The sequence below is a fragment of the Pseudorasbora parva genome, chromosome 9, assembly GCF_024679245.1.
Source record: "Pseudorasbora parva isolate DD20220531a chromosome 9, ASM2467924v1, whole genome shotgun sequence".
Lineage (NCBI taxonomy): Eukaryota > Metazoa > Chordata > Actinopteri > Cypriniformes > Gobionidae > Pseudorasbora > Pseudorasbora parva.
The window spans coordinates 46,730,559-46,740,615 of NC_090180.1; positions in this window are offsets into that span (position 1 = coordinate 46,730,559).

Consider the following 10,057-nt stretch of genomic DNA (forward strand, 5'->3'; position numbering starts at 1 on the left):
ATACCACATACTATAGTCTTACGACCAAATGTCATACCACATACTATAGTCTTACGACCAAATGTCATACCACATACTATAGTCTTATGACCAAATGTCATACCACATACTATAGTCTTCTGACCAAATGTCATACCACATACTATAGTCTTATGACCAAATGTCATACCACATACTATAGTCTTATGACCAAATGTCATACCACATACTATAGCCTTATGACCACGTCATACCACATACTATAGTCTTATGACCAAATGTCATACCACATACTATAGTCTTCTGACCAAATGTCATACCACATACTATAGTCTTATGACCAAATGTCATACCACATACTATAGTCTTATGACCACGTCATACCACATACTATAGCCTTATGACCAAATGTCATACCACATACTATAGTCTTATGACCAAATGTCATACCACATACTATAGTCTTATGACCAAATGTCATACCACATACTATAGTCTTATGACCAAATGTCATACCACATACTATAGCCTTATGAATAAATGTCATGCCACATACTATAGTCTTACGACCAAATGTCATACCACATACTATAGCCTTATGACCAAATGTCATACCACATACTATAGTCTTATCACTAAATGTCATACCACATACTATAGTCTTATGACCAAATGTCATACCACATACTATAGTCTTATGACCAAATGTCATACCACATACTATAGTCTTACGACCAAATGTCATACCACATACTATAGCCTTATGATTAAATGTCATACCACATACTATAGTCTTATGATTAAATGTCATACCACATACTATAGTTTTATCACTAAATGTCATACCACATACTATAGCCTTATGACCAAATGTCATACCACATACTATAGTCTTACGACCAAATGTCATACCACATACTATAGTCTTATCACTAAATGTCATACCACATACTATAGTCTTATGACCAAATGTCATACCACATACTATAGTCTTATCACTAAATGTCATACCACATACTATAGTCTTATCACTAAATGTCATACCACATACTATAGTCTTACGACCAAATGTCTTACCACATACTATAGTCTTACGACCAAATGTCATACCACATACTATAGTCTTATCACTAAATGTCATACCACATACTATAGTCTTACGACCAAATGTCATACCACATACTATAGTCTTATCACTAAATGTCATACCACATACTATAGTCTTACGACCAAATGTCATACCACATACTATAGTCTTACGACCAAATGTCATACCACATACTATAGTCTTATGACCAAATGTCATACCACATACTATAGTCTTATGACCAAATGTCATACCACATACTATAGTCTTATGACCAAATGTCATACCACATACTATAGTCTTCTGACCAAATGTCATACCACATACTATAGTCTTCTGACCACGTCATACCACATACTATAGTCTTCTGACCAAATGTCATACCACATACTATAGTCTTATGACCAAATGTCATACCACATACTATAGCCTTATGACCACGTCATACCACATACTATAGTCTTATGACCAAATGTCATACCACATACTATAGTCTTCTGACCAAATGTCATACCACATACTATAGTCTTATGACCACGTCATACCACATACTATAGCCTTATGACCACGTCATACCACATACTATAGTCTTCTGACCAAATGTCATACCACATACTATAGCCTTATGACCACGTCATACCACATACTATAGTCTTATGACCAAATGTCATACCACATACTATAGTCTTCTGACCAAATGTCATACCACATACTATAGTCTTATGACCAAATGTCATACCACATACTATAGTCTTATGACCACGTCATACCACATACTATAGCCTTATGACCAAATGTCATACCACATACTATAGTCTTATGACCAAATGTCATACCACATACTATAGTCTTACGACCAAATGTCATACCACATACTGTAGTCTTATGACCAAATGTCATACCACATACTATAGTCTTACGACCAAATGTCATACCACATACTATAGTCTCATGACCAAATGTCATACCATATACTATAGTCTTATGAATAAATGTCATACCACATACTATAGTCTTATGACCAAATGTCATACCACATACTATAGTCTTATCACTAAATGTCATACCACATACTATAGTCTTATGACCAAATGTCATACCACATACTATAGCCTTATGACCACGTCATACCACACACTATAGTCTTACGACCAAATGTCATACCACATACTATAGTCTTACGACCAAATGTCATACCACATACTATAGTCTTATGACCAAATGTCATACCACATACTATAGTCTTCTGACCAAATGTCATACCACATACTATAGTCTTATGACCAAATGTCATACCACATACTATAGTCTTATGACCAAATGTCATACCACATACTATAGTCTTATGACCACGTCATACCACATACTATAGCCTTATGACCAAATGTCATACCACATACTATAGTCTTATGACCAAATGTCATACCACATACTATAGTCTTATGACCAAATGTCATACCACATACTATAGTCTTATGACCAAATGTCATACCACATACTATAGCCTTATGAATAAATGTCATGCCACATACTATAGTCTTACGACCAAATGTCATACCACATACTATAGCCTTATGACCAAATGTCATACCACATACTATAGTCTTATCACTAAATGTCATACCACATACTATAGTCTTATGACCAAACTTCATACCACATACTATAGTCTTATGACCAAATGTCATACCACATACTATAGTCTTACGACCAAATGTCATACCACATACTATAGCCTTATGATTAAATGTCATACCACATACTATAGTCTTATGATTAAATGTCATACCACATACTATAGTTTTATCACTAAATGTCATACCACATACTATAGCCTTATGACCAAATGTCATACCACATACTATAGTCTTACGACCAAATGTCATACCACATACTATAGTCTTATCACTAAAAGTCATACCACATACTATAGTCTTATGACCAAATGTCATACCACATACTATAGTCTTATCACTAAATGTCATACCACATACTATAGTCTTATCACTAAATGTCATACCACATACTATAGCCTTATGACCAAATGTCTTACCACATACTATAGTCTTACGACCAAATGTCATACCACATACTATAGTCTTATCACTAAATGTCATACCACATACTATAGTCTTACGACCAAATGTCATACCACATACTATAGTCTTATCACTAAATGTCATACCACATACTATAGTCTTACGACCAAATGTCATACCACATACTATAGTCTTATCACTAAATGTCATACCACATACTATAGTCTTATGACCAAATGTCATACCACATACTACAGCCTTATGACCACGTCATACCACATACTATAGTCTTACGACCAAATGTCATACCACATACTATAGTCTTATGACCAAATGTCATACCACATACTATAGTCTTCTGACCAAATGTCATACCACATACTATAGTCTTATGACCAAATGTCATACCACATACTATAGTCTTATGACCAAATGTCATACCACATACTATAGTCTTCTGACCAAATGTCATACCACATACTATAGTCTTATGACCAAATGTCATACCACATACTATAGTCTTCTGACCAAATGTCATACCACATACTATAGTCTTATGACCAAATGTCATACCACATACTATAGCCTTATGACCACGTCATACCACATACTATAGTCTTATGACCAAATGTCATACCACATACTATAGTCTTCTGACCAAATGTCATACCACATACTATAGTCTTATGACCACGTCATACCACATACTATAGCCTTATGACCACGTCATACCACATACTATAGTCTTATGACCAAATGTCATACCACATACTATAGTCTTCTGACCAAATGTCATACCACATACTATAGTCTTATGACCACGTCATACCACATACTATAGCCTTATGACCACGTCATACCACATACTATAGTCTTCTGACCAAATGTCATACCACATACTATAGCCTTATGACCACGCCATACCACATACTATAGTCTTATGACCAAATGTCATACCACATACTATAGTCTTCTGACCAAATGTCATACCACATACTATAGTCTTATGACCAAATGTCATACCACATACTATAGTCTTATGACCACGTCATACCACATACTATAGCCTTATGACCAAATGTCATACCACATACTATAGTCTTATGACCAAATGTCATACCACATACTATAGTCTTACGACCAAATGTCATACCACATACTGTAGTCTTATGACCAAATGTCATACCACATACTATAGTCTTACGACCAAATGTCATACCACATACTATAGTCTCATGACCAAATGTCATACCATATACTATAGTCTTATGAATAAATGTCATACCACATACTATAGTCTTATGACCAAATGTCATACCACATACTATAGTCTTATCACTAAATGTCATACCACATACTATAGTCTTATGACCAAATGTCATACCACATACTATAGCCTTATGACCACGTCATACCACATACTATAGTCTTACGACCAAATGTCATACCACATACTATAGTCTTACGACCAAATGTCATACCACATACTATAGTCTTCTGACCAAATGTCATACCACATACTATAGTCTTATGACCAAATGTCATACCACATACTATAGTCTTATGACCAAATGTCATACCACATACTATAGCCTTATGACCACGTCATACCACATACTATAGTCTTATGACCAAATGTCATACCACATACTATAGTCTTCTGACCAAATGTCATACCACATACTATAGTCTTATGACCAAATGTCATACCACATACTATAGTCTTATGACCACGTCATACCACATACTATAGCCTTATGACCAAATGTCATACCACATACTATAGTCTTATGACCAAATGTCATACCACATACTATAGTCTTATGACCAAATGTCATACCACATACTATAGTCTTATGACCAAATGTCATACCACATACTATAGCCTTATGAATAAATGTCATGCCACATACTATAGTCTTACGACCAAATGTCATACCACATACTATAGCCTTATGACCAAATGTCATACCACATACTACAGTCTTATCACTAAATGTCATACCACATACTATAGTCTTATGACCAAATGTCATACCACATACTATAGTCTTATGACCAAATGTCATACCACATACTATAGTCTTACGACCAAATGTCATACCACATACTATAGTCTTATGACCAAATGTCATACCACATACTATAGTCTTCTGACCAAATGTCATACCACATACTATAGTCTTATGACCAAATGTCATACCACATACTATAGTCTTCTGACCAAATGTCATACCACATACTATAGTCTTATGACCAAATGTCATACCACATACTATAGCCTTATGACCACGTCATACCACATACTATAGTCTTATGACCAAATGTCATACCACATACTATAGTCTTCTGACCAAATGTCATACCACATACTATAGTCTTATGACCACGTCATACCACATACTATAGCCTTATGACCACGTCATACCACATACTATAGTCTTATGACCAAATGTCATACCACATACTATAGTCTTCTGACCAAATGTCATACCACATACTATAGTCTTATGACCACGTCATACCACATACTATAGCCTTATGACCACGTCATACCACATACTATAGTCTTCTGACCAAATGTCATACCACATACTATAGCCTTATGACCACGCCATACCACATACTATAGTCTTATGACCAAATGTCATACCACATACTATAGTCTTCTGACCAAATGTCATACCACATACTATAGTCTTATGACCAAATGTCATACCACATACTATAGTCTTATGACCACGTCATACCACATACTATAGCCTTATGACCAAATGTCATACCACATACTATAGTCTTATGACCAAATGTCATACCACATACTATAGTCTTACGACCAAATGTCATACCACATACTGTAGTCTTATGACCAAATGTCATACCACATACTATAGTCTTACGACCAAATGTCATACCACATACTATAGTCTCATGACCAAATGTCATACCATATACTATAGTCTTATGAATAAATGTCATACCACATACTATAGTCTTATGACCAAATGTCATACCACATACTATAGTCTTATCACTAAATGTCATACCACATACTATAGTCTTATGACCAAATGTCATACCACATACTATAGCCTTATGACCACGTCATACCACATACTATAGTCTTACGACCAAATGTCATACCACATACTATAGTCTTACGACCAAATGTCATACCACATACTATAGTCTTATGACCAAATGTCATACCACATACTATAGTCTTCTGACCAAATGTCATACCACATACTATAGTCTTATGACCAAATGTCATACCACATACTATAGTCTTATGACCAAATGTCATACCACATACTATAGCCTTATGACCACGTCATTCCACATACTATAGTCTTATGACCAAATGTCATACCACATACTATAGTCTTCTGACCAAATGTCATACCACATACTATAGTCTTATGACCAAATGTCATACCACATACTATAGTCTTATGACCACGTCATACCACATACTATAGCCTTATGACCAAATGTCATACCACATACTATAGTCTTATGACCAAATGTCATACCACATACTATAGTCTTATGACCAAATGTCATACCACATACTATAGTCTTATGACCAAATGTCATACCACATACTATAGCCTTATGAATAAATGTCATGCCACATACTATAGTCTTACGACCAAATGTCATACCACATACTATAGCCTTATGACCAAATGTCATACCACATACTACAGTCTTATCACTAAATGTCATACCACATACTATAGTCTTATGACCAAATGTCATACCACATACTATAGTCTTATGACCAAATGTCATACCACATACTATAGTCTTACGACCAAATGTCATACCACATACTATAGCCTTATGATTAAATGTCATACCACATACTATAGTCTTATGATTAAATGTCATACCACATACCATAGTTTTATCACTAAATGTCATACCACATACTATAGCCTTATGACCAAATGTCATACCACATACTATAGTCTTACGACCAAATGTCATACCACATACTATAGTCTTATCACTAAATGTCATACCACATACTATAGTCTTATCACTAAATGTCATACCACATACTATAGTCTTATGACCAAATGTCATACCACATACTATAGTCTTATCACTAAATGTCATACCACATACTATAGTCTTATCACTAAATGTCATACCACATACTATAGCCTTATGACCAAATGTCTTACCACATACTATAGTCTTACGACCAAATGTCATACCACATACTATAGTCTTATCACTAAATGTCATACCACATACTATAGTCTAACGACCAAATGTCATACCACATACTATAGTCTTATCACTAAATGTCATACCACATACTATAGTCTTACGACCAAATGTCATACCACATACTATAGTCTTACGACCAAATGTCATACCACATACTATAGTCTTATGACCAAATGTCATACCACATACTATAGTCTTATGACCAAATGTCATACCACATACTATAGTCTTATGACCAAATGTCATACCACATACTATAGTCTTCTGACCAAATGTCATACCACATACTATAGTCTTATGACCAAATGTCATACCACATACTATAGTCTTCTGACCAAATGTCATACCACATACTATAGTCTTATGACCAAATGTCATACCACATACTATAGCCTTATGACCACGTCATACCACATACTATAGTCTTATGACCAAATGTCATACCACATACTATAGTCTTCTGACCAAATGTCATACCACATACTATAGTCTTATGACCACGTCATACCACATACTATAGCCTTATGACCACGTCATACCACATACTATAGTCTTCTGACCAAATGTCATACCACATACTATAGCCTTATGACCACGTCATACCACATACTATAGTCTTATGACCAAATGTCATACCACATACTATAGTCTTCTGACCAAATGTCATACCACATACTATAGTCTTATGACCAAATGTCATACCACATACTATAGTCTTATGACCACGTCATACCACATACTATAGCCTTATGACCAAATGTCATGCCACATACTATAGTCTTATCACTAAATGTCATACCACATACTATGGTCTTACGACCAAATGTCATACCACATACTATAGTCTTATGACCAAATGTCATACCACATACTATAGCCTTATGACCACGTCATACCACATACTATAGTCTTATGACCAAATGTCATACCACATACTATAGTCTTCTGACCAAATGTCATACCACATACTATAGTCTTATGACCAAATGTCATACCACATACTATAGTCTTATGACCACGTCATACCACATACTATAGCCTTATGACCAAATGTCATACCACATACTATAGTCTTATGACCAAATGTCATACCACATACTATAGTCTTATGACCAAATGTCATACCACATACTATAGTCTTATGACCAAATGTCATACCACATACTATAGCCTTATGAATAAATGTCATGCCACATACTATAGTCTTACGACCAAATGTCATACCACATACTATAGCCTTATGACCAAATGTCATACCACATACTATAGTCTTATCACTAAATGTCATACCACATACTATAGTCTTATGACCAAATGTCATACCACATACTATAGTCTTATGACCAAATGTCATACCACATACTATAGTCTTACGACCAAATGTCATACCACATACTATAGCCTTATGATTAAATGTCATACCACATACTATAGTCTTATGATTAAATGTCATACCACATACTATAGTTTTATCACTAAATGTCATACCACATACTATAGCCTTATGACCAAATGTCATACCACATACTATAGTCTTACGACCAAATGTCATACCACATACTATAGTCTTATCACTAAATGTCATACCACATACTATAGTCTTATCACTAAATGTCATACCACATACTATAGCCTTATGACCAAATGTCTTACCACATACTATAGTCTTACGACCAAATGTCATACCACATACTATAGTCTTATCACTAAATGTCATACCACATACTATAGTCTTACGACCAAATGTCATACCACATACTATAGTCTTATCACTAAATGTCATACCACATACTATAGTCTTACGACCAAATGTCATACCACATACTATAGTCTTACGACCAAATGTCATACCACATACTATAGTCTTATGACCAAATGTCATACCACATACTATAGTCTTATGACCAAATGTCATACCACATACTATAGTCTTCTGACCAAATGTCATACCACATACTATAGTCTTATGACCAAATGTCATACCACATACTATAGTCTTATGACCAAATGTCATACCACATACTATAGTCTTATGACCACGTCATACCACATACTATAGCCTTATGACCAAATGTCATACCACATACTATAGTCTTATGACCAAATGTCATACCACATACTATAGTCTTATGACCAAATGTCATACCACATACTATAGTCTTATGACCAAATGTCATACCACATACTATAGCCTTATGAATAAATGTCATGCCACATACTATAGTCTTACGACCAAATGTCATACCACATACTATAGCCTTATGACCAAATGTCATACCACATACTATAGCCTTATGACCAAATGTCATACCACATACTATAGCCTTACGACCAAATGTCATACCACATACTATAGCCTTATGACCAAATGTCATACCACATACTATAGTCTTACGACCAAATGTCATACCACATACTATAGTCTTATGACCAAATGTCATACCACATACTATAGTCTTATGACCAAATGTCATACCACATACTATAGTCTTAAGACCAAATGTCATACCACATACTATAGTCTTATCACTAAATGTCATACCACATACTATAGTCTTATCACTAAATGTCATACCACATACTAGTCTTATGATCAAATGTCATACCACATACTATAGTCTTATGACCAAATGTCATACCACATACTATAGTCTCACGACCAAATGTCATACCACATACTATAGTCTTATGACCAAATGTCATACCA